The sequence below is a fragment of the Pseudorca crassidens genome, chromosome 18, assembly GCF_039906515.1.
Source record: "Pseudorca crassidens isolate mPseCra1 chromosome 18, mPseCra1.hap1, whole genome shotgun sequence".
Classification (NCBI taxonomy): Eukaryota; Metazoa; Chordata; class Mammalia; order Artiodactyla; family Delphinidae; genus Pseudorca; species Pseudorca crassidens.
In genome coordinates, this window is record NC_090313.1 from 74,216,172 (window position 1) to 74,240,159 (window position 23,988).

The 23,988-nt window shown below is 47.0% G+C and overlaps 1 protein-coding gene across 8 annotated transcripts in view; it reads right to left on the bottom strand.

Annotated features, from left to right (window-relative positions):
- The window catches only part of MTUS2 (microtubule associated scaffold protein 2), a 494,370-nt gene that overhangs the window by 452,861 nt on the left and 17,521 nt on the right, over positions 1-23,988 (bottom strand). The window lies entirely within an intron of this gene.

Sequence of the window (23,988 nt, forward strand, 5' to 3'; positions counted from 1 at the left end):
AGAGACAGGTGCACAAAGCTCACTTTGCAGCCACCGCGGAGGAGCAGAAGTGCTGAGGCGGTTAGTATTAACCTCTCCTGTCCAAGGTCAAAGTCCCTCAGCCCTGGGCTATGTTAGAAGGCTTGCAAACCCTGGGGCACACACACCTCTAATGGCACTGCGGGTTCCTGCATAATAACCCAGGGCGGAACCACTGGGCTAGATGGTGATTGTGTCCATCTCAGCAGTTTTCCAGGGGGCGAGGTGTGTTCTCAAACCAACGAATGGTAACTGAGTGGGACGGCTGTATGGGACTTGAACTTGTTAATCAGAAAAGGGAGTGAATTTTAATACGGAATCAACTATTTGTCTGGGGGACAAAACAGCCTCTAGGCTAGTTCCTGAGAGTCAAGGAAACCAATTGCTTATGAGAAGGGAGGGAAGCTGGAGGAAGGGGGAAAAGCAGAAGAGGATTTGAATTTGATGAGCCTGGGGCTCTGCTTTAACTATCTGTGGATAAAGATGGGGCTTATTATCAAAACTCTCGCCTACAAAGAACTGGAATGTGCAGAAACAGGAGGCCAAGTACCATGTAAATGACTTTTATATGTTCATAGAAATTCTTTAATTTCTTCTTATTGCTCACCCCTAACGATAATTACTTAAATACATACGGTTTGAAACTATAAAACAAAACGTTAGCACCATCACTCCAATGGGAAATATCTATTAGTACATATTTCTTCTCTTTTCATACATGTTGAGCTGAAGTCATTTTGTACGTCAAATGGTATTCCTATTTTTCAGTCAACATCATAAATTTTTTCCATATTATGATCAGCTTCAAAATCACTTTTAATGACTTCAGAATTCATCCACGAGACGTGTCCCACTCCCTTAGCTTTTAAGATGTTTCCAATTTTCTGCTATTACAAATGAAACTCCAGCAAACATCCTGTGTATAGATGGTTTTCTTTTTTGTACTATCTCCTTAGGATAAATTCCCAGAACACTAAATCACTAGATATTTATGCCTTTATTGATTTGGGGATTGCCTGTCAAACTGCTTTCTAAAAATTTTACACTGACTTCCAACACAACCAAAAACGTACGAGAGCTTACCCTTGCCAGCCCAAGTATTGTTTTCATTGAGTTTTTCAAGTGTAGTAGATAAAAGGGGTAGCTTCTTCCATTGGCATTTATTTGATTCCACTGAAACTGACCTATTTCCACGTTTATCAGCTCCACTTCTTCCCAATTGTTTGCTTTTTTCCCGCGTATCTACTATTTATCAACCTAGAAAAGCTCTTTGTATATATAACAAACATTAATACTTGACCATATGTGCAGCCAATACACTTTCCACTCTGGCTACGTTTTGTTTTCACATCAGATGATTTCGCTTTCATGTAGTGAAATCCCTGGATCACTTCTCATCCTTGAAAGTCATCTACCCTCCAGGGACCTCATGAATATCACATTCTATTTTCTTCTAGTTTTTCTGCTGTTTGATTGTATTGTTGGTGGTCATCTTACTATTTAATCACCTGGAGTGGGCATATATCTTACCAGGTGTCACCCCAAATGAATGATTTCCAAATTTCAAACCAGCTATGCCACCAATATTGTTGAATAATCCCATTCAGATTGATTAGTGTTACTTTTCTTGTCACACGTGTACATTGAAGTCAAGTGTGGGGTGGGGAAGGGGTGTGGGGTGTGTGTGTGTGGTGTGTGTGTGTATGGCAGAGTCTATTTCTGATTAAGTCCTTTTGTAAATGTTAGACTCTCCCTCCTATGTTAAGGATGAAAATAAAAAAGGTTTTCCTTCCCACATACTTTTGGGAGCTGGGTGTGTAGGGGGAGGAGGGCTGCCCAAAAAATCTAAGGGGGGAACCCATGGGGAGTCCTCTGGGAATCTCTGGGAACAGGGTCAGGGAAACCAGGCCCAGGCTGCCTTTCCCAACGCAAGTCTCCCAAGTGGCCACATCTCCCTTTCACACATGCACTCCTCAGTCGCTGAACACACAGAAATCTGCCTCCTATCCAGATTCTTCCACATTCCGGTAAGTACAGTTGTCCCTTGGTATCTGCAGGGGACTGGTTCCGGGACTCCCCTGGACACTCAAATCCGTGGATGCTCAAGTCCCTTCTATAAAGTGAGGTGGTATCTGCATACAACCTAGGCACAGGTTCTCGTATACTTTAAATCATCTCGATTACTTATCATACCTATACAATGTAATGTACGTACCTAGTTGTAAGTACAATGTAAATGCTATGTATGTAGTTGCAGGCGTGGCAAATTCAAGTTCCACTTTTTGAAATTTTCTGGAATTTTTTCCCCAAATATTTTCTGTTCTTTTTTTTTTTTTTTTTTGCGGTACGCGGGCCTCTCACTGCTGTGGCCTCATCCGCTGCGGAGCACAGGCTCTGGACGCGCAGGCCCAGCGGCCATGGCTCACGGGCCCAGCCGCTCCGCGGCATGTGGGACCCTCCCGGACCGGCGCACGAACCCGCGTCCCCTGCATCGGCAGGCGGACTCCCAACCACTGCGCCACCAGGGAAGCCCCCCAAATATTTTCAACCCACAGTTGGCTGAATCCCCAGTTAGTTGAATCTGAGGATGCAGAACCTGTGGGTACCAAGGGCCCGCGGGACTGAGTACCCATGACGTGCCAGGCACTGTTCTCGGCTCAGCAAAAACAACACGGGCAGAGCTCCAGGACTCCTGACTTCTGAAGACTATTCCCAAAGATCATATTTCGGCCTTGATATAATAGCAGCTGCTGCCTGCCAACTACCTATTAAGTGCCGGGGAGTTTTCAATTTATGAACACAAACACACCCATTTAATTTACTCTTCAAAGCAGCCCTTGGGCTGGCTGTTCTCATTTTAGAATAAGAGAAACTGAGGCTCAGAAAAGCTAGTAAGGGGCAGAACCGTACCCACACAGGCCTGTCTGGCCTCCTAGTCCCCCAACTACACGCAGAACAATAATCTGGTAGGGCTTTACGTGGGTGTGCAGGCTGCCCGCAATTAATCCTCCCGCACAATGCTGACCATCATTTATCCAACAGGCAATTGATCTACACAATCTCACACACACTTCAGCGTCCGAATGCGCTCCACTCCACCGCCTACTACTTCTCATTTTACTCGCCATCCTCAGGCCGGCGGACACTTTCTCCGCTCACGCCAGGGCACTGGGGAAACCAACCTCCCCCCACCCGTCAGGGCCAGCGGAGTCACTCCATCAGGGAGCACCACCCCTGATCAGCCCCGTCCATGAGTGGCAGAGGCTCAACCACCTCTGTCCGCTGGCTCTCTGGGCCTGATAAGATTCCCTAACAGACTGATTCTTGGATAAGAACAGCCTTTGTAGCTGACAGAACTAGCGAGGCACCTGGCACTGGCCAGGAGGGTTCCTGTTGTGAGGCTACACTAGAGCTGTCCAGCAGGGAGCTACACAGGCGGACACAAAACGTGAGCGAATGCCGGTCACACTTCACCCCGTGCATAACGACAACGTCTGCAAAGACAGTGCGCGTGGGGGGGGGGGCGGATTTCACATATAGACTTAGTGCATTTCTCTAAAAGCAGCACCAAAAGAACTTGTCCCAATTTCTCCAGTGTCCAGCACACAGAGAGAAGCAGTGAGAAGACAGGACAGAGGAGGGAGCAGACAGACAGCAAACCTTCACTTCCAGATGAAGGGCTACGCCCAGTACGCATCTATCGCAAGCTAAAATGGGGAGCCAGGTAGTGCAGCGTCAGGATGTGCTCTGCTGCCTGCCTTCTCCCTAGGACGGAAGGCAAGACAGCCCAGCCCCGATCTAATTTCCCTGCTCTTCTAAATACACTGGGTCTCTCTACTGCCTTCACACGCGACGTCTGAAAATGTCAAGACCTAGCTCCTAGTCCAAATCTCTCCTTCCAACCTCTCAGCTCAAGTGATGGTACCCACTGAGTCCTCAGATGTTCTCTGCTCACGCCTTTTCAGACACTGTCCTTTTAGGAGGAAGAAAATCAAATTCCTGGATTCCCACAAAAAGCCAACAAAGGGCTGCCTGCTAGGAATGCTGACTCACTTCTCCTCTAAAAAACAAGTCGTTTGCTTGTTTTACAGAAAATGAAGACAGTTACCTGGAAAGAAGAAACAACAGTATTTGTTTAAGGGAGGAGAACGCTCAGTAAAATCTAGAAATATTATTTTGATTATATCTCCAAATGGGAGCTTTCCTTACAGATGGCAGAACATTGTAGCAAAGAGCAGTTAAGCAAATTCTAAATCCATCTTGTCCAAGATATCTGCCGCTTTGTCTAACTGATCACAACTACATACAATTTAAATCCCTCCCCCTAATTCCACCTCCCCCCAGGCTCAAGGTTTTACAACAAAAGTAAGCAGAATAAAGTTTATTGATCAGCAAGGTTCATTCTGAAATAAAACCCCCCAGTCTGTCTCCCGTCAAGTTCCAGGGGAAGCAAGTGATCAGGAAGGCTTGCGTTCCTCCCCCAGCTGACCAGCAGGCTGTTTTCCTACAGAAACATTTTTCTTGGGCAACACACGCATTCCCCATACTAGATCTCTCCTCTCTGTATGATGTTCCTCTGCGAAGCTCCGTAAATAAACGGTCTTTCTTAAATCAGTTACAGGATGATTTACCCCGTGCCTTTAAAAAGTCAAGATGTTTTATGAAAATAAAGCTTTACCTCAGTAGTTAAGTTTAATAGTAGCTACTTGTCCTCCGTATTACAGCGAGCGCTGCTAACTCATAAACGCCTTAATTACTATAGTTTGGAAGCTGGCAGATGGCCACAGGCCTGAGGAAGCCAGCATATGGCTCACGGACTCCGAGTCCTAGAAAGCAAAGCATCGCACAGACAGGCCCAGCTCACAAATGGGTCTAAAAACATGTTTTTCCACAGAAAGGACCATACTGCAGGGGTGAGGTCCTCAAGCAGTCCCCCAAGTCCTTTTGTTCATTGTGTCTCTGAAGAATCCAGCCATGCCAGACAAGCTTGGGGACTGTCTGCAGATGTCCAGCCCAGGACAGTGCCGCCGGCAGCTCACAGCCCTCACCCAAGCCTTGCAGGCCTGACGACGGCAGCAGGGCAGGGCAGGGCAGGGTGAGGTCCACCCTGGTTCCAACCCCACTGGCCCTCAGATGCTTGTAAGGTACAGTGGAGACGGCGACACCTAATTCAGGGGGTCGGTGTAAAGGGCACATGTGACAACTGAACAGGGCTTAGCCCTGCACTTCAGCCTGATAAAGGCGCCCAAAATGACACCTTAAAAAATCCCCTACGATTATCGACTTCCCCCTCCCCCAAAGGTAGCCCGTTCCCTTGTATTTGCTGCCCGTCGAGGCCCGTTCAAAGCCCTCTTGCCCTACCCCTCCCGACATGCGGTGTCTTAACCTTCTCCTACCTTCTCCCCTCCCTCCCCCATCCGAATGCGGCTTAGTTCAGGGAGTGAGCCCTGGAGATGCAAAGGGAGGACCTGGCTTCAACAGCAGCTTTTTTTTTTTTTCCCCCAGAAGCAAAGGGAAGTTTTATCCTTTAATCAAAGAATGCAGAGGATTGAACTCACGCTCTAGAGCACACGCTCTCCAACTGCAGCCTTCCTACCTCCTCCTCCAGCAAAGTCCACCCTCTGTCTCAACCTGCCCTCACCCAGGGTCCTTTTCCAACTGAATCTTACTCACTCTTTAAAACTCTGAAGAAACCTCCACCCCCGCACACCCACGAGGTAGGGGTTCCCTCCCCACACTCCCAGAACCCTCTGTCTGCCGCACAGAAACTCACACATTGTATCTGAAAGTATCTGTCCCCCTCTCTTGCTGCTGAGGTTGAGAGGGGGAGAGGGTGGGCACACGTGATAATTTTGTTTTTAATCTCCAATGCAGCAAGTCTTCAACATGCACTTGATGTTGCTGGGATGATAATAAGGTCCTTCCTGTCCTACCGACCCGGATGAAGAGAGAGAGGAAGGAGGGCTGGGATAAAGCAGAGATACAAGTTGAAGTAAGCACATGAAAGCACTTGGCCAGCTACTAATTGCTATGCACATGTTAGTCTTAATTTTATTTTATACAGCAGGTCAGTGAAAAAGGCGGGTCTGCAATTCAGCGCTGCTGCCATTGCCATGGGTTTCATTCCTGAGCTACAACCCTAGTATAACTGACATGGTATAAATGTAAAAAAGAACACAAGGTAGAAAGGGCCCTGGATCCCTGGATCACGTCACTTGAGAACCCTTCCTGTAAAAGAATTTCCATCTTGGGGAAGATGTGCGTGCCCTGCCTCCCAGGGAAGTGGCTCGACCTCACGAGATGGCCTCCTTCTTCTCGTTCTTTTATTAGGTCGGATCATCTGACATCCAGAGCACGGAGCTGCCCTGCACAGTGCTGAGCACAGCGGCTATCATCACCTATACTGGGGCTTTTTAATGGCATTAACACAGCAGGGGCCACGTGTGGCTTTGTTCTCCACAGTGCACTTAGCACCCAGCCCAGGGCCTGGCATGTAGCAGAAGCTCGAAGGTATCTATGTAAATGATGGATGGATGGACGGATGGATGGATGGATGGATGGACGGACGGATGGACTGACTGATGACTACTACACTGGAAATACCGAAGTGAAATGATAAGGTTAGACTGTGCAAACTTGAACTTAAGGAGGCATCCCCTCTGCCCCATGTGTGTGTATGTTCTCTTTCCCTGAACACCTTAGGTACTGGTCATCCAAGCTCCACCAACAAGCCCTTAGCTGTTACTTCCACATCACCGCGTCAAGTCTATTTTCACTCCTTCTTTATTTATGTAAAAACTTGAAAAGGGCCGTTCTGTAATTTGACTTCCAAAACTATTATCTGCTTCCCACTTTCCCGAAAGGCAGCCTGCTCCCTGGTCTTGCTGCCTCCTGGTACTGGTCTAAAGCCCTCTCGCTTCCTGGCTTCCACCACCACCCGGCCACCCCCAACATTATTTAATGCTTTACCTTCTCTTTCAAGAGCCAACTTTGTTCTTTTCTGGATCTCTCTCCCATTCCCCAGGTAACAGCTTCCAAAACACTGATCTCTGATCTTTAATCCCTCCAGAAAGCCCACAGACCGTATGACTTTAATCTTTTGGATTTTTAAAAAGAAGAATCATTAATTGGAAGGTCAAATTTCTAAGTTTAAGAAGGCCTGCCTTTGTCTCTCAGAACTATTATCTTCCCAGATTTTCTCAGATGGTGCAGCATTCCCTAGGAGAAAGTGCGGAATCGGTACCCAGGATGGCTCTCTGAAACAGCATTCATTGCTCAAATGTAAGTTGAACCTTGTCTCAATACCCTCAACAACCAAGGTCCTCCCTTCCCAGGGGAGCCAGGCAGAGGGCAAGCAGCCTCCTCGGGAAATGTCCACAGCTCCTTACAGGGTGAGCGGCTAATGGGCTCAGAGGTTGATTCAGTGCCTGAGAAGTTGGGTTCTGGAGCCAGGATGCCTGGTTCAACTTCAGCTACACCTCCTGTTACCTGGGTGGCTCTAGGCAAGCGACTCTCAGCTCCCCCATCAATGAAACGGACTCAGTGACAACATCCACCCAATAAGTTCATGGTGAGAACTAGGAATTTTGGAGAACACGCGCCCCGGGGACAGCACCCAGCCCAGCCCAGCCAGCACTCCACACAGGACACAGTCTCTCTCTGCGTAAGCGCCTCTTTCGGTTTTGAGGTTTGTTTTGAGTTCTTTCATTGTTTTTGTTGTTGTTGTTGTTTGGTATTTTTCAGTCTACCCCTCTCGTTCCATTTTAATATGGACTGAAGTTCAGAATATATTTGCAACTTCACAAAAAAACACAGCAAAAAGCCCACAGAGGTGCTAAACAGTACTCTTCTGGGGGGAAGGACTCTGTCCCATGGCCAGTGAAGGCGGTTGTTTTATAAATCGTCCTTAGGCTATTTCCAGATTAGGTGGCTAGCCCATAAATGCCCTTGACATTCTGTAACCAAATTTGTCAAAGAGATGTCCCCAGGTAAGTGGCAGAGCTCCGAAGCCAGGCGGCAGGTGCACACAAGTGCAGACCTCAGCACGCTTGGCGGCGCAGTGAGAGGAGCAGCCCGCTCCCAGCTCCCAGCTGACAGCGTGACTGCTGGCGCTTCCGATGGGCTTCCTACCTGCCCCCAGCCCTGGCTCCTGGCAGCTCTCCCTGCTCGGCCAGGGCCGGTCCTTGGAGAAGCCCGGTCCTGGCAACCATCAGGTGCAGCCTCAGGATGCAGCAGACTCGGCACCCGTTTCACCGAGCTGGCCTGCGTTTGGGCCCCACGAGTGCTAGAGAAGGCTCCCTGGATATCTGGGACTTTGGGACACACGCGGTCCCGCATTTACTCAAAGCAGCATCCCATGTGCCTTTGCGAGGCAGCCAACCTCACACCAGAGCACACAAAGGCTTTTCAGGGGTGCCCGTTTTAAAGGGAATCAGTTTATAGAGCCTTACCTCCTGTATGTACTTTTCCCCCAAATCCTGCTGCTGGGAGTATCCTTCCTCCTCGCATCTGCCTGTCTTGCAGTTTTCAAGGAAAACACACCCTTCACACCCCCTGAATCTTTCTCTAGGGCGTTGATTCAGGCTTTAAACTCTTCAGGTGACAATGGGACAATTCCAAATACTGGTATAGAGATAAAGACTGGGGTGTCAGTCAGACTCTTACCAGGGAAAACAGAATCCACTTTAAGCATCTGTCACAGAGGGCATTCATGCAGGGAACTGGTCACGCAAATGCACGAAGAGCTGAGAAACCCGCTGGGAACCAGGGAGCCAGGCGGAGGAGCAAGTGCCGGGGGTCAACGGCAGCCCCCCAGTGTGACCAGAGCCCCGGGGGCAGCAACCCCAGGAAGAAGCCAGGACCCCCGTGAGCCTGGCCCGGGCCGCCGGTAGGAGCTGGCGCCGCCAGGGGACTCAGCCGCTTCTGGAGACACCACCAAAGTTCAAGGTCAGGGGCCGGTGAACTCTGGCTCCTCCCCACTCCACAACCCCCCACTGAGAGTCTAGCAACTCTCCTGGCTTTTTAGACCCTTGGCTAGATTGGAAAGAGTGACACCACCAGTTTTATTTTAAATTACCCATATTCCCAATAACCTAGGGATTATTTTGCAACTCTTTAAACTTGTGGTGAAATTTTTCGATGTTAACTTTAAAAAGTGTACGCGATGTTTCCAAACTCTTTTAGGAGGTACCTGAGCAAAAAGCTTAAAGACCTCTGTGCTCTGAAATTGTAAGATAAGCCATCCCCCCTTCTGTGGGTTCACAGGCTAAGGAGGCCGAGGCGAGGAAGGAGGGACTAAATCCAGGCTCACCGACCCCCTCCTCTTCCAGCTTCCCGTACAGGCGGTTCCTACACACACCCAGGAGGCAGGTACTGCTCTCTCTACTTTACAGACGTGGAAACAGGGTCTCGGATGTTCACTGAACTGCCTGAGGTCAAGTTTGTAAGTGACACAAGGAAGACTCAAAACCAAACTTGTTTAATTCTACGATTTCTTGTGTGGGGAAATCACTCCCTGACGTCAAAAGCCCAGAAGCGGTATGTTATAAAATGCGTCCTAGAGCAGCATTTCCCAAACTGTGATGTGCCCACAAACCACCTGGGAGCCTGGTGAGATGCAGATGCTGACTCTGGGGGTCTGAGGTGGGAGCCCGAGAGTCTTCATTTCTAAAAGGGTCCCACGTCTGGGGACCACACTTTTGAATAGCAGGACCTGTGAGCAGTGGGCACTGAGCTTTCCTGAGTGGACGCCCCCGAACGGTAAGACACTTCAAGCATACATCCCCCAACATGTGTGAACTTGTTCATTTATAAATTGTATATACCTGTATTCTGACCAGTAACTAATATAACAAGACTTACCACCCAGTTAGGAGAAGATACAGTGTTACAATCACAGCTCTAAATCCACATTTCAGATAATCTTGGTGATGTTGAATTTCCAGCCAACTTCTTGTCCAATAGGCTTAGGTTATCATTTTAATTTTTACTCGGCTACGGAAATTCTCCTACAAGGAGCAGCAGAAACCATGTCCATTCTGCCTGTTTCTGGATGTTCATTTGCACTTTCACTGGCTACTATGATAGTCAATTTCTAGGTTAATTTAGTTAAAACCAGATAATGTGATTTGTAAAGCTACTTCACCCTGCAAAGGCGACAGAGGTGTGAGGTTGTCGCTTTTTCCTTCCAGGCGTGACCTCCCATCACGCCCTCCGGACACCTCAGTTCGGAACATTACAGGTGACCAAGCGAAGCTGCCTGTGTCCGTCCTTAGAGCAAAACATAATAAGGCTTAGTTTCTGCCTCATCCTCCACCCACAAAGGAGTGTCAGGAGCCTCCCCACGGCACCCACTCAGGACACTGCCCACTCTGGAAACTGCCAACCTAGCGAAGAGGCTTGTGTGTCCTGCAGGATCATGAAGAACAGAGACCACCTTCCCGGTCAGCGTGCCACTGTTTTCACGATCAAACCCGTTTTCAGATAGTTTAACAAATGCTTAATTAGAAGGAGACATTTTATATGGGATTTTTGCAGCTCTTTACACTTGCATCCCCACCACACACACACTAACTTTTCCCTCCCTCTCCCACTTCTTTACCTTAAATCTCCTCCAATCACATCCAAAGGAAGCATTAGAAACAGCAAAACTAGAGGTGTTCATGACAACACAGTATCAGACCTATTTCAGGTAATCAGATGCTGTCCGCCCAGAGGACATCTGGCAGGGAAATCTTTTTCCAAAGAATTTAGAAATTCTGTAAATTTTATGTTGCTCAGAAACAAACACGATTTCAACCTTTGAAAATATTTCGAGCCCTGGAAGACCATTAACTTCTCTTCTGGCAAGCCGCTGAGAACAAAGCCCCCAAGTACCGTCCCCGTTACCCTCATTCACCTGGTCATCTAACAGATAGTTAACCGGGGTCTCCTGTGTGCCAGACCCCACTCCAGGTGCTGAGAGAGCAGCGGAGAACCAGATCTCCTCCCAGAGCCTACGTTCCAGCGGGGGAGACAGAGGAACAAGTGAGTATGCGGCACCGTGACGGTGCTCTGAGGAAGAGAACTCGGAAGGAAGAGGGCAGAGGATGCAGGGCGTGGCCAGGAAGGCCCTTCCCAGGGCCACGCTGGGGCAGCCGGCACGCAGCATAGGAGCAGGCCACAGGCCACGCACGGGGCAGGAACCATGCGAGCGGAGGGGTGGCCCAGGCGAACCGGGCTCAGGAAGAAGATGAACGGCAAGGCGGGCAGGTGGCGCATTAGGAGCCAGGGGGCGAAGGAGGAAGGGCATGGGGTTTGTTCTGCGCGGAGGGAGAGCAAGTGGAGACCCGGGAGCAGGAAGCGATGTCACCTGCAACGGGTGTCAAAGGCTCCCTCTGGCTGCTGGCGGGAGAACAGGCGCGGGGGGCAAGCGTGGAGACCAGACACACCCCAGTACCACCTCCTCTGGGAAGCGGCTCCCAAGGCCCAGGTGTGGGAGCTGACACTGCCTAAATAAACATTCGTTTCTCTACCTGATGCTCCTTTTGTAGTTTCGTACGATTTTTAAGAAGGGCCTACAGAATTGCACACACTTCAAGACGCGGGTGAGAGCCCCTCCACCTGTACCTGAACTGCTTACTCACCTGTCTCTGTCTCTTCCTAGACTCCAGGTTTCTGGAAGGCAAGGACCATGTCACATTTACCTTTGCATCCACGACGTCTGCATAGTACCCAACACATAATAAATACCTCCTGAACTATTTAACATAATATACGTGTCTATATGCGTGTGTGTGTATATATATATACACTTGTGTGTGTGTATGTGTACACACACACACACATACTGGGTTAGCCAAAACGTTTGTTCAGGTTTACCCAAAGATGTTACGGAAAAATCCAAACGAACTTTTTGGCCAACCCAAAATACAGACACACACACATACGTAGGACAACGTTTTTGAAACGAGTACTCTAATTTCCTTTTTTCTGTAGATCAGATTCCCTAACGCTTCAGGTACACGTGGTCATTCAAGATGAATTCCATCAATGTCAATGTACAAATGCATGTGCTTACACGATGGCATTAAAAAATACGATTTAGACTCAGAATCACTAGCCCTGCATTTAAACTATGCACACGTCATGGGTTTTTTATTCCTCGTAGGTCCAGTCCAGACACATTTCCTCACCTTTCTCTACCAACATATGTATAAGTTTTCTCTGGAACTGGAATATACCTCACGGCTAAGACACAGGAAAAAGCACAGCATAGAAACAGCCCTCAGACACCTCACAGCTCTCACGGAACAAACAAGTTTCAGGCAAGAAGAAGCCTTCATCCTTTTCAGAAGATACTTTAACTTGCAAATAAATGATCGTCCGCATTTAATAGTGATATTCCTCTCTGGCAACTTAGAGACATACTCGGCTGCACACAAAAAAGGGAAATTTTCATCTAGAAATAAATGAAACCATGGTAAATAGGTAACTGAATATTCGGAATACAAAAATCAAGGTAAATCTTCTCTTCCCAGTGGTCTCATGTCAAGAGAAAACAAATATTTGTAATGAGGACAGGTATGATCATGAAATTTTAACACCCAGCAGGAGGCTTAAATTTTAACGGATCTGTCTGAGTTTTTGCTGTAAAATTAATCAACTGTCTAAAGACCAACCTCGGGGATGGTTTAGAGACATCCTCAAAAAATGCAGCACAAGGAATGAAAGTTCTCTGTAGCAAAATTAAACTTCATTTTCACAAGTCTCTTCTCCCTTCTACTGCTTGACACTTTAATGTTAAGCATACCTTCTGGGCAATTTATCTTTTTAACACTGTTCTTCTAAGCTACTGCTGTTGGGAATTCTGCACAATATTGCAAAGTTCCAGGCTGAATGTGGACAGAGTCCCTGGTGAGACCGACAGGAGTGCCTGGCCCGATGGGGTGGCCTCCAGCCAATGAGCAAGCATGTCCTCTCTCCCGAGCTTGCAGCCAAGGCCAGGGCACAGCAAGAGACCCACGCATCTTCCATGCTGAACCTGGACCCCGAGAAAACAAGCACTGGCTGTACTCTACCTGGGTCCAAAAACTGGGATGGGGTCCTGTACAGCGGGGACTTACCCTGTCTTAATGTTAGGATGGCAGGTACATTTTTGTCTGCCTCTGGGTCTGGGGTTTGCGGACAAGTTATAAGGCCTCCTTCACATCCCTTCTTTGTCCCCCTTTGTCTGAAGGGACTGTCAGAACCTTCACTCAAATCTTAAGCCAACAGGCAGAGGGCTGTGTGCGGGCTCTGGCTAAAACCTCTCGCCTGGTGGGCGTCCGTCCAATCAGCTCCTGCTGGACAGAAGGGGGACGCTGTTCTGTTCCTATCACCGGCTTCAACGACCATAAAAAGATGAATTCCTCCCCAGATGGGTTTTCTAAACACCTGAGGTTTCTATAGAGTGAGTCCTCCTGGTTTTCTCCTTATCTCTACCCCTGCCCCCCGCCCGACTCTGGGCCTCACATTCCAGATGCAACGTACTGACGGCTGCCCCCTAGAAGCCCTGGTGATAAACCAGGCCTGCAAGCTGTCTCCTGAATTCGGAGGAGTGGAGGGAGGGAGGACTCAGATGGTTAAAGATTTCTGATGCAGAAAAACTCAGGGAGGGTTTCACAAAGGGCCGAGAACTTGAGTTGGATCTTGTAAAAGAAAACTCAAAGGCAGAGAGGAGAGAGAGCAAACGGCATCCGGACAGAGGAACACGGTGAGCACACAGGGAGAGGCAACAAGAGCCGTGTTTACAGAATCCGCAGGGAAACGTGGCTGGAACAAAAGGTCCATAGAGGGAAACAGTGAGAGGGAAACCGGGAAGAGCTTTTCCCAACAGAACCCGCACTGTTGGGTCCATGAGGCAGGTCCTGTGTCGCTCTCATTCCTTCCATCTGCGCCAGGGGCCGATGGCAGTGCGACCGCTAAGCTGGGTTTCTCTTTCCTCTAAGGATTCTGTATCATGCCTGCTCGCCTTCCTGTTCCAGGTCTGTGCTGAGTTTACTTTCTGGTACAGCTGTTTGCTGGTAGCGTATTCCTCTGTGGCTCTGGACCAAGTGGGCTTTTCTGAACTTCTGCCTGTTCAGCTTTCCAAACCAGCTGCTATTAGAGTCCAAAGCGTCTCCCTTTTGGAGAGCCAGGTGTCCTCTCTTTACTGTCCTAACACTCTCTTTGGATCTCTGGAATGACTTTCATCAGCTCTGGAAGCACATTTTCCATTTAGCTAGACGTGAACGTACAAGAGGGGTTTAGAGAAAACAAACAAAATGCTCCTCTCTCCAGGAACACGCTTCCCGTGCAGTCATCCGATGAATGCGTGTTAATGGTGGACTTTGTTACGGGGTCTGTGCTACGCACCAGACGCACTAGCAGTGTTCTCCAAAACGTGCTAAGCAATAATCAAACAATTTATCTTATGGATTAATTAATAAAAACAAACTTGTTACCAAAAAAAAAAAAGATATGCAGCAAAAGCCATAAAGAGGCCAATAGTGAAACATCGCTGCCACCTCCCCACCTCCCACGTCGTCTCCAAGCCCCTCTTGTTCAAAATCATCATTTTTTTTACAGCCTTATGGGCACTTACTTGAGTGGGGATCTTATAAATTTTTCTAGTGAAGACAGGAAATATAGGCTATTCATCCAGCCCAGAGAATCTCAACTTCGGCACAACTGACCTTTGGGGTCAGAAAATTCTCTTGGAGGGACTGTGCCGCGCATTACAGAATGCTGAGCAGCGTCCCTCGCCCGTTAGATCCCAATAGCAGGTGTGACAACCAGAAATGTGCCCAGACAGTGCCAAACGTCCTCTGGGAGAGACGGCAACATCACCTCCATTGAGATCTAGCCCATTAAGGCCAAAAGAATTCTTTCATCAATAGCGGGGAGATCGGTGGAGACGGAAGGGCTAGGAGATTGTAAAATGGTAATTCACAGGCATGCTCACTGGAAGACTCTTCTGACTAATATAATTTTCTTTTAAACTTGTTATTTGCACTGCGTCTCCTTGTCTTGTCATGGCTCTGGAAATGATGGGGAATTGGTGAGGAACTGGTAGGTGGTTTTCAATAAACGCGTTATTGAAAATATTTCCTAAATATTCCTCTCTTTTCCTGCCACACTAGGTGCCGTTAACTGAGTACAGTTCAATTCTTTTGACTATTAGAGTTCTTACAGTACCTAAAATTATTTTTCAGTACAACTGTCGTCAAATGGTACTGCAAATATAAAACTCCAATATCAAACCAATACTGATGGACCCGCAAACATAATAACTGCAAGTGGCTTAGAAAGGATGGAGAAAGCAGTGTCCGGGAATCCCATCTCCGTGCTCCCCCGACGCCGCCCCCCCCCCCCCCCCCGCCGTGACCTTCCTTTAAACCAATCTTTTGATATTGTTTACATACTGGGCTATCTCGTTAGATCGTAAATTCTTGGAAGGTAAAAACCTAATTTTATTCCTTTTTATGTCCTCAGCATCTGGCACAGGAAATATTACAAGTCAGACATTCGATAAACACTTATGCACCTCAACTAAAAAAGAAGTATGTACTAGGAAACACTAATAAAACATGGAACCATGGCGTGTGTGAAGAGCCCCGTATTTCTGCTAAGGAATCCAGGTGTTAGCCTGTAGGTAAATATATGGAGTGGTCAGATAACACGAGGGCTTAGCCTGGCAGAGGCAGGGGGCCCCAGTAAATGCCTGCCCACCAGCGGGGCAGGCCTAGCTCTGCTCTTCCCTCCGTCTCTCCACCCGAGGTCAAGCTTTGCCAACTATGAACGCCCAGCTGCTTGGAGCCACACAAGGCCCAGCTGGCCTTAGAGAGCATAACTCCAGGGTGGTAGCCTTCTTCAGGGCTGCAGCCTGGGTTCCGCGGATGGTGCCCCGGGGGAGATGGGCCTGGCAGGTGCTGAATCAGCCAAGGATGAAAGGAAGTCTGCAGAGATGCTAACAAGAGTTACGGAGGGAGGACTTAGGCCATGTCGGGGAGGAAAGGAGGTCTGCCCTGCAAAACCACCTACCAGTTCCTCATCAATTCCCTATCATGTGCCAGAGCAATGACAAGACAGGAGACGCAGTGCAAATAACAGAGGAGGAGCCACGAGATAGAAAGACGTCTTGCAAGTCCCAAAAGTCACTTACTGGCCTCTGGAACCTAATCTACGCCTGATACCCCACAGAGCGCCTCTCCTGACTCCCCCATGGCAGGGCATCCTTTTCTTCCAGACCACTCACTGTCCATTGTCCCTCCTCCCTCCCAGAGCTCCTATGCCCCCGTCCCTTCCCTCTGAGATGGGCAATTCCACCCTCTCCTCTGCACTAAATCCGACAAGGAGAACCAAAGCGCCACCAGCCAACGCAAGTGCTGCTGACCTTATTAGCAGACGCTCCAAACCGCTCATGCTTATTTCAACATATTCCCACTCTACAAAGAAAGCCACCTTAGGTGACCGTCTGGCAGGCTTCTCTCACATCCTAGATACAGGGCAGTGCCACGGCTCAACCAGGACCTAAGAGGGGCACGAACTCGTCCACACCATTCCCACCTCAGACAACGGGAACCACAAACAACAAATCGGGCCCTCTGTGCTTTGCTGGGACAAGATTTCCATTCACCAAATATTTCCTGAGCCCCCTTACATGTAAGGCCTTTTGTCTAGTAACGCTGGGAGTGAATGAGACATGGTTCATGCCACTGAAGCAGCACAGTGTCCAGTAAGGAAAGAGCACGTGCTCGTGAATACCTGTAAAGGAAGGGAAGGGGCGGCATCACACACAGGGTACTGATGCTATAGAGCGAGGGGCCTACAGACTTATCATTTTCCCGATGTCTGTCTTTCAGGAAGACGATGAGTCCTAATACCCTTCTCCTATTAAAACTCATCGGTTTTGTGAAGTGTGCATTTTCCTAATAACTGAAAGACGGCTTTGTTTTCTGAATGCAGAACAAGAACTGCTTCTACATGAAGCAGAAGAAAACATGAGTTCTTCTGAGAAGTGGTCTATTAAAACTCCCTCATCAGTGGCATATTATTTGCACATTTATAATAATAGTCTTTGGAGATTAACCCGCCTGGATAATTTAATTTCTTCTGAAGAGAAAAACGGAAAACAGACCTAAGATCTCTAAAGGACATGCACAGCTTCTGCCTTGATGGACTCAGAGCGCATCTGTACGTTCTGGGTGATGTTAAGATGCTTGAGTGAGCCAAAAGGCATCTTAGAACCTGTAACTAGCCAGGTGTTTCCAATCGAATTCTTTCATGCATTTTGGTTATCACACAGCATTACTATTCCTTTAAATTAAACTCGGAGGAGAAAGCTGCCCTGGATTGGCAGACCTCGAAAACTCAGTTGAGATTTCCCCGTGGTCTTCCTTCAAGCGGCTCCCACACAGGCTTAAGAATGTCGGTTCATTAGCAAACCAGTTCAGACCCATGCGGTTATGTAAACGCCTAACCTGCAAAGCATAACTTGAGCAGCCCACTCCCGTGAGGACTCCCTTTAAGACAGGCAGGCCCCATTTTACTGCATTTCGCTCTATTGTGCTTTGCAAACAACTGTGTTTTCTACCAACTGAAGGTTTGCAGCAACCCCGCATGGAGCAAACCTACCAGCACCATTTTTCCAACAGCACTGCTCACTTCATGTCTCTGGGTCACATTTTGGTCAATCTCGCAACATCTCAAAGGTTTACTGTATCATCACATTTGTTTCGGTGATCTGTGATCAGTGACTTTTGATGTTACTACTGCAGAAAGATTGCCACTCCACGAAGACCCACGAGGGTTAGCATTATTTTAGTAATCAAGTATTTTTTAACTAAGGTATGTACATTGTAATTTTGTTTTTAGACATAATGCTATTGCACACTTCACAGACTACTGTAGAGTGCAAACATAACTTTGATATGCACCGGGAAACTAAAAACGTCCTGCGGCTCGCTTTGCTGTGATATTCCGTGGACTGCAGTGGTCTGGAACCAAACCCCCAGTATCTCCGAGGTGTGCCTGTATGCCTTATTCTGAGAGAGGAGTTTAAAAAACAAACTGCACATATGTTTTTTTTTTTTAAGTAATTTAGCCAGTCTAGAAATGTCAACTTCTTCAAGGAGACTTTTAAACAAGGCCTGCTCTGGAAGGGAAAAGCACCGGCCCTGTAACATTACTGGGTGCTCTCTCCCTCGTAACCTCACCGGGTCCTAACGGAACCACAGGACAGGCGCCACCCCATCGCAAGGTAAGGACACTGTGACCCAAGTCCGGTCACACACTCCAAAATGCCAGAGCCTGGACACGAGCCAGAGCGTCACCAAATTCCACATCATCCTGCGTGCTCACCTGCAGATGACCTGTCCGGTCCTGAGTGACCAAGGTAAGTTGTCTATATAAAGAAGATGTGGTGTATTTATACAATGGAATACTACTCAGCCATAAAAACAGAATAAAATAATGCCATTAGCAGCAGCATGGACGGACCTAGAGATTAACATACCAAGTGAAGTAAGTCAGACAGAGAAAGACACATTTACCTATATGTGGAATCTAAAAAGATGATACAAATGAACTTATTTACAAAACAGAAACAGGCTCACACACATAGAAATCAAACTTACGGTTGCCAAAGGGGAAAGATGGGGGAGGAGGGATAAATTAGGAATTTGGGAGTAACAGATACACACTACTATATGTAAAATAAATAAACAAAGACCTACTGTATAGCACAGGGAACTGTACTCAATATTTTGTAATAACCTATAAGGAAAAGGAATCTGAAAAAGATAGATATATATGTATGAATAACTGAATCACTTTGCTATACACGAGAAACTAACACAACATTGTAAATCAACTATACTTCAATTTAAAAAAAAAAAAAAGCATAAAGAGGAACCTAACTTAGGAGGGACTCCAGTGCAAAGCCAGTGCTTCCACTGAGTAAGTTATATGCCATGCATAAAGGACTTTTTTCTCTTTCCCGTTTCTTAAAAGAAGTATAAGTCTTGCCACGGTCTCTCGATATGTCTCTGCGGTGGAAAGAAGGACTGTGTGAGTCTTCCTGTCCTCCAATGGAGATGAAAGAAAAAGGACCCCCCCCCCCACAAAGCCACATGCTTCCAAGTTGCCTCATTCATTCCACAAACATTCACTGAGCGCCCGGCATGTGTCAGGTGTTCAGTGGTCCAGCTGCCAGGAAAAAAGCAGTGAATAAACAGGATGCCAGCCCTCATGGAGCGCACATTCTGGTGACGAACTGGACCTACAGGAGCAAGGTTAGAAAATGCACAGACCCCCACTTCCCTCCCCCATGCGCCAAGGCCGCTCCCCAATCCACACGGGGTAACAGCAACTTTTGAAAAGGCCGTTCAGCCTATCCTGGCATCTAGAGGAACGTCCCCATCTTAGCACCTGGACATTAAACACACATAGCATTTTTAACGATCAGGATGCTAAATAAAATAAATAACAACCATAAAACTATGAGGACAAATTAAATACAAAATCCTTTGCAGGCCAAAGCAGATCTTAAAAAGCCATTTAGTTCATTCTCCTATTGTTACATAGAACCAAACTAAACCTTCAAAAGGAGAACTAGAAATGGTTCTCCAAGTGACCTCTCTACACAAAGTCCCAAGCTTCTGCCCCAGGAAATGACTGCCAACTGGCTGATGTCAGTGCAGGTTCTCAGTGTTTCTAAAAGGGGGAAAGAAGGGGGTGGAAGTATACATTGTATGAAAAATGTGCAAGTTAAAGCCATGTCCTAAAACATTTGAATAACCCATTCATTTTTAATTCTTCTGTAATTTCTGTGATCAATTTAAATACGATGAACTCATCTGACATAATGTGAGTATCACAGGAACTCTTCCAAGACTCCCGTTGTAATTCATCACTAACTGGACGCCTGTTCAAATTTACACAGTTCCCTGCTATCTGCCTCTAATAGCCAGACTGAAGCCATTTCATTTGCCTACTGGCGGGCTTACCCATTAATTACCAAAGATGACACAGTGCCAGTGGGATCCACGCCCGTGTGTGTGCCCCGATGACCCAGTTGAATGAAATCTGGCCTCGCATCCAACAGAACACAGGTTTAATTCCTAGCTCGAGGGGCTGGATGACAGTATGTCTAACAGTTTGAGAGAGTGGTGCAGGGAAAACTGAGCTGTCTTATGCACCGTTTAGAAACAAACAACAAAAAAGTCTAAGTGATTTCTCATCATCTCAATGCGATCGTCCGTGGACTTTTATTCACTCTTCCTCCCTCACCCCCAACAACCAATTTCCTAAAATTCGGGGCTCTGGGTCTATGGATTTAAATATTGAAATGTGGCCGGTCTCTACTTCTACGTCTTCTGCCTAAGGGAAAGATGGATTAGGAAAAAGATTAACCTCACTATCCCTGAAATAATGGATTCTGAGACCCTGGTGCTTCTAATCTACTCCTGAGGACCATTTTAAAGCAGAAAATAAAGCCCACGCACTGCTGAGTTTCTTCACATACTCAGAATATGAGTATGTTTCAGTCCTATTTGACATTTAGATATTTCAGAATCACAGGACCTTCTCTGGTGGGAAAAAAATATATAGTCTTTAAAAACCCCTAAGGTCTCTAGGAAACAAACTGTAACCAACAATTCCCTCACATCTCATTACAGGGTGCAAATTTCTATCTAGGATTCCTCTGACCTTGTTCAGCTGGTGCTAATAATAGAATTATCTGCTCCATTTTAAAGCAGTTCTGTCTACAATGCTATCATGCTTCATATGATGGGGGATGAGGAAGGCTAGTCTGGAACACACAGAATTTGAGAGACGAGAAAGACTTTGAGGAGTGGATCCAGGTGGGTGTCCAGCGAGGCAGTAGAGCCCAATGGTTAAGGGTGCAGCTGGCTGCAAGGTCCAGCTCCAACCCTCACCACTTCCGGGCTGGAAAATGAGGGTAATGTCAGCACCTACCTCAGAGCGTTCAAGGAGCAAACGAGACAATGAGTGTTACGGGCTCACGCAGCACTGAAGCGAGACAGCACTCACTAGATGGTAGACAGAGCTGGCATTTAAACACTGCAAAGCCATGCCATTCAGCAATGGGTGATGTACATGGCACTATGCACCTAACCTAACACCCTCCACCATATGAGAACCCACTAACCACCGCCTTTTAAAAAGCTATTCTTTATGTCTACATCACTCCTGCTGCAGCGTACCTACATCTTTACATAATCAGCAGAAAGGATCTCTTATTAAAAGTAATGAAAACAATTACTGGGATCACAGAGTGATAAAATATGTCAACCCCAAATTTATGAAGATTAATGACAATGAGAGTGCTGGATTGTTCTTAAACACCATTGTTTCATTTTAACATTTATGAAGCTAGTGTTTTCACAAATCTTTTCTAGTAGCAAATATCATTCTCCCAATGAAAGGTAAGGAAAAATGGAACACGAAATTACCAGCTCAATACCACAGATACCAAATATTAGACCCAAAACATCTCCATATTCTCAGTCTTTCCTTGGTATTCCAAAGGCAAAGAAAAAAAATCAGACATAAAGATACAAACAAAGTGAAACAGACAGCTAAGCAATTATCCATGAGGGAATTAATCCATGTAAACCTCCCTAATCCTCTTTCCCCTTTTCCTTCTGCCCCTAAACTCATCTTTTTCAAACCCACATCATTTCTCTCTTCAAAACACAAATCATGTATGTGTGGTGGGGGTGGGTGAGAGAGGTTTCAGAGGTAAATAACACCAAGGCCTCTTCCCATAAATCACATAAATGGTTCTCTTAATTGGTCATGTAGGGACTTCCCTGGAGGTCCAGTGGTTAAGACTCCACGCTTCCACTGCAGGGGGCACGGGTTCGATCCCTGGTCGGGAAATTAAGATTCCACATGTCGCGTGGCACGGCCAAACCATAAATAATTAAATAACTGATCATGTATTCCTCTACTTCTGTATTCAGAGGACCAACCCCCCACCCTACTACACACACACACACACACACACACACACACACACACACACACACACCCCCACACCCAGGAGAGAAATGCAGGCCGTGGCAGGGGTAAGGGAAATAAACACCAACGTTCACTGGAGTTACAACTATTCTCTGAGATCTCTTTGTAGTTATTCTTAAGGGAAAGGGGTATCCTCCAGGGGAGGAAGAGATGGACAAATGATACAGAAACAAAACGTGTTTATCATTCCCCGAAGAGAAGCCCCTTGGATTTCCCTCCAATGAATTCTGTCACCAGCACCCAAGAAGCAAGACCTTTTTCCCAGGCCGTAGATTTGGTTTCTATGGCCTGGCATCTTTTCCATCTCCCATCCCCTTCCCTCTCGTGAGTCATTGATGTCCCAGTGGCTACTGCCGCCCACCCCCACACGGTACCCCCGGTGCCGCCACCATCCTGACCACCCCTACAGTCACCACGACCTCCACCCATGACCCCAGCTACCGCGACCACCACCACCATCACCTACCCGCACTACATTGTTTTCTCCCATATCTGTTATTTTTTTAAATCTCAATAATACATCAGTCATCAGTCACATTCTCCACCTGCAGCCCTATCTCTGGACCCAACATACTGGTGCATCTCTCTTACCCTGTATTTATCAATCACTATCCACCCGCTAACAACAACATAACAGCTTTTTGTCTCATCAGAAGATTAATTACAAAAATTCATCAGTAGAGAAGAGCCAGCCATTACAGACACACTCAACATTTTGAAAGCAACTCCTTTTTACAGGGGAAAAACTCAAGTTTAAATAGTCCTTAAGGGACTTCCCTGGTGGCGCAGTGGTTAAGAATCTGCCTGCCAATGCAGGGGACACGGGTTCGAGCCCCGGTCTGGGAAGATCCCACAGGCTGCGGAGCAAATAAGCCCATGCGCCACAACTACTAAGCCTGTGCTCTAGAGTCTGCGAGCCACAACTACTGAGCCCGCATGCCACAACTACTGAAGCCTGCGCACCTGGAGCCTGTGCTCCGCAACAAGAGAAGCCACTGCAATGATAAGCCCGCGCACGGCAACGAAGAGTAGCCCCCGGTCTCCGCAACTAGAGAAAGCCCATGTGCAGTAACGAAGACCCAACGCACCCATAAATAAATAAATAAACAACAACAAAAAAAACACCTGCTTTTAAATAAATAGTCCTTAAGAACAAGAACGTTACAGAGGTGGTGATCTACAGAATAAAACCACTTTAGAAGTGCTGGGAATCTGAAAGTACACACTATCACTCAATTGCAGGAACTGAGTCATTAATTTGCTTTAAAACATGGTTTAGGTTTTCCCTCCCTAGTTTTACCCCTAGAAAATGCAGGCCAGCCCTCTGGCCTCCAAACCTACAGAAGCTACTGTCCCTCTGATAAGTGTCTTTCAAACAATCCAAGTGTCCAATCAAAGCCATACCCCAAACTATTATTTCTCTCTTGTCCTCAAGGACCAGAACTTAATTTATAAAAGAGCAAAGCCAGCCTGGCAGTTGTTCAGGTTGCAAACTGTGCAAGGACACCACATTCAAGGGGGCGCCATCCACATCATCTTAAAAATTGTATTTTTATTACAACTTTGATGACTTAAAGATGGGTAATTTATTTATCTTACAAGTTTCCAGCATATGGCAATAAAGTGTCTTGTTCTAAAACTCAGTACAGTCCAACCGTTCTCCATCAGATGGACGTAAAAGGTGTGTGGAAGGGATGGCTTTGCCTAATTTGCACAGAATGCCACACAGACTAGCACCAGCCCCCAGAAAAGCTTCTCTCAAACGTCTCAAATGTTTTAAACTTTCCATGGTCTTGGCCGTTCACTAAAGCTTCTATGCATCATTTAATAAACTCTGTTTGCACTGCATTAACTTTTTCCCTCCCAATCTGGTCTTTTTCTCTCAAGAAGCACATCCTCTAATCAAGACAAGCCCCTAAATAC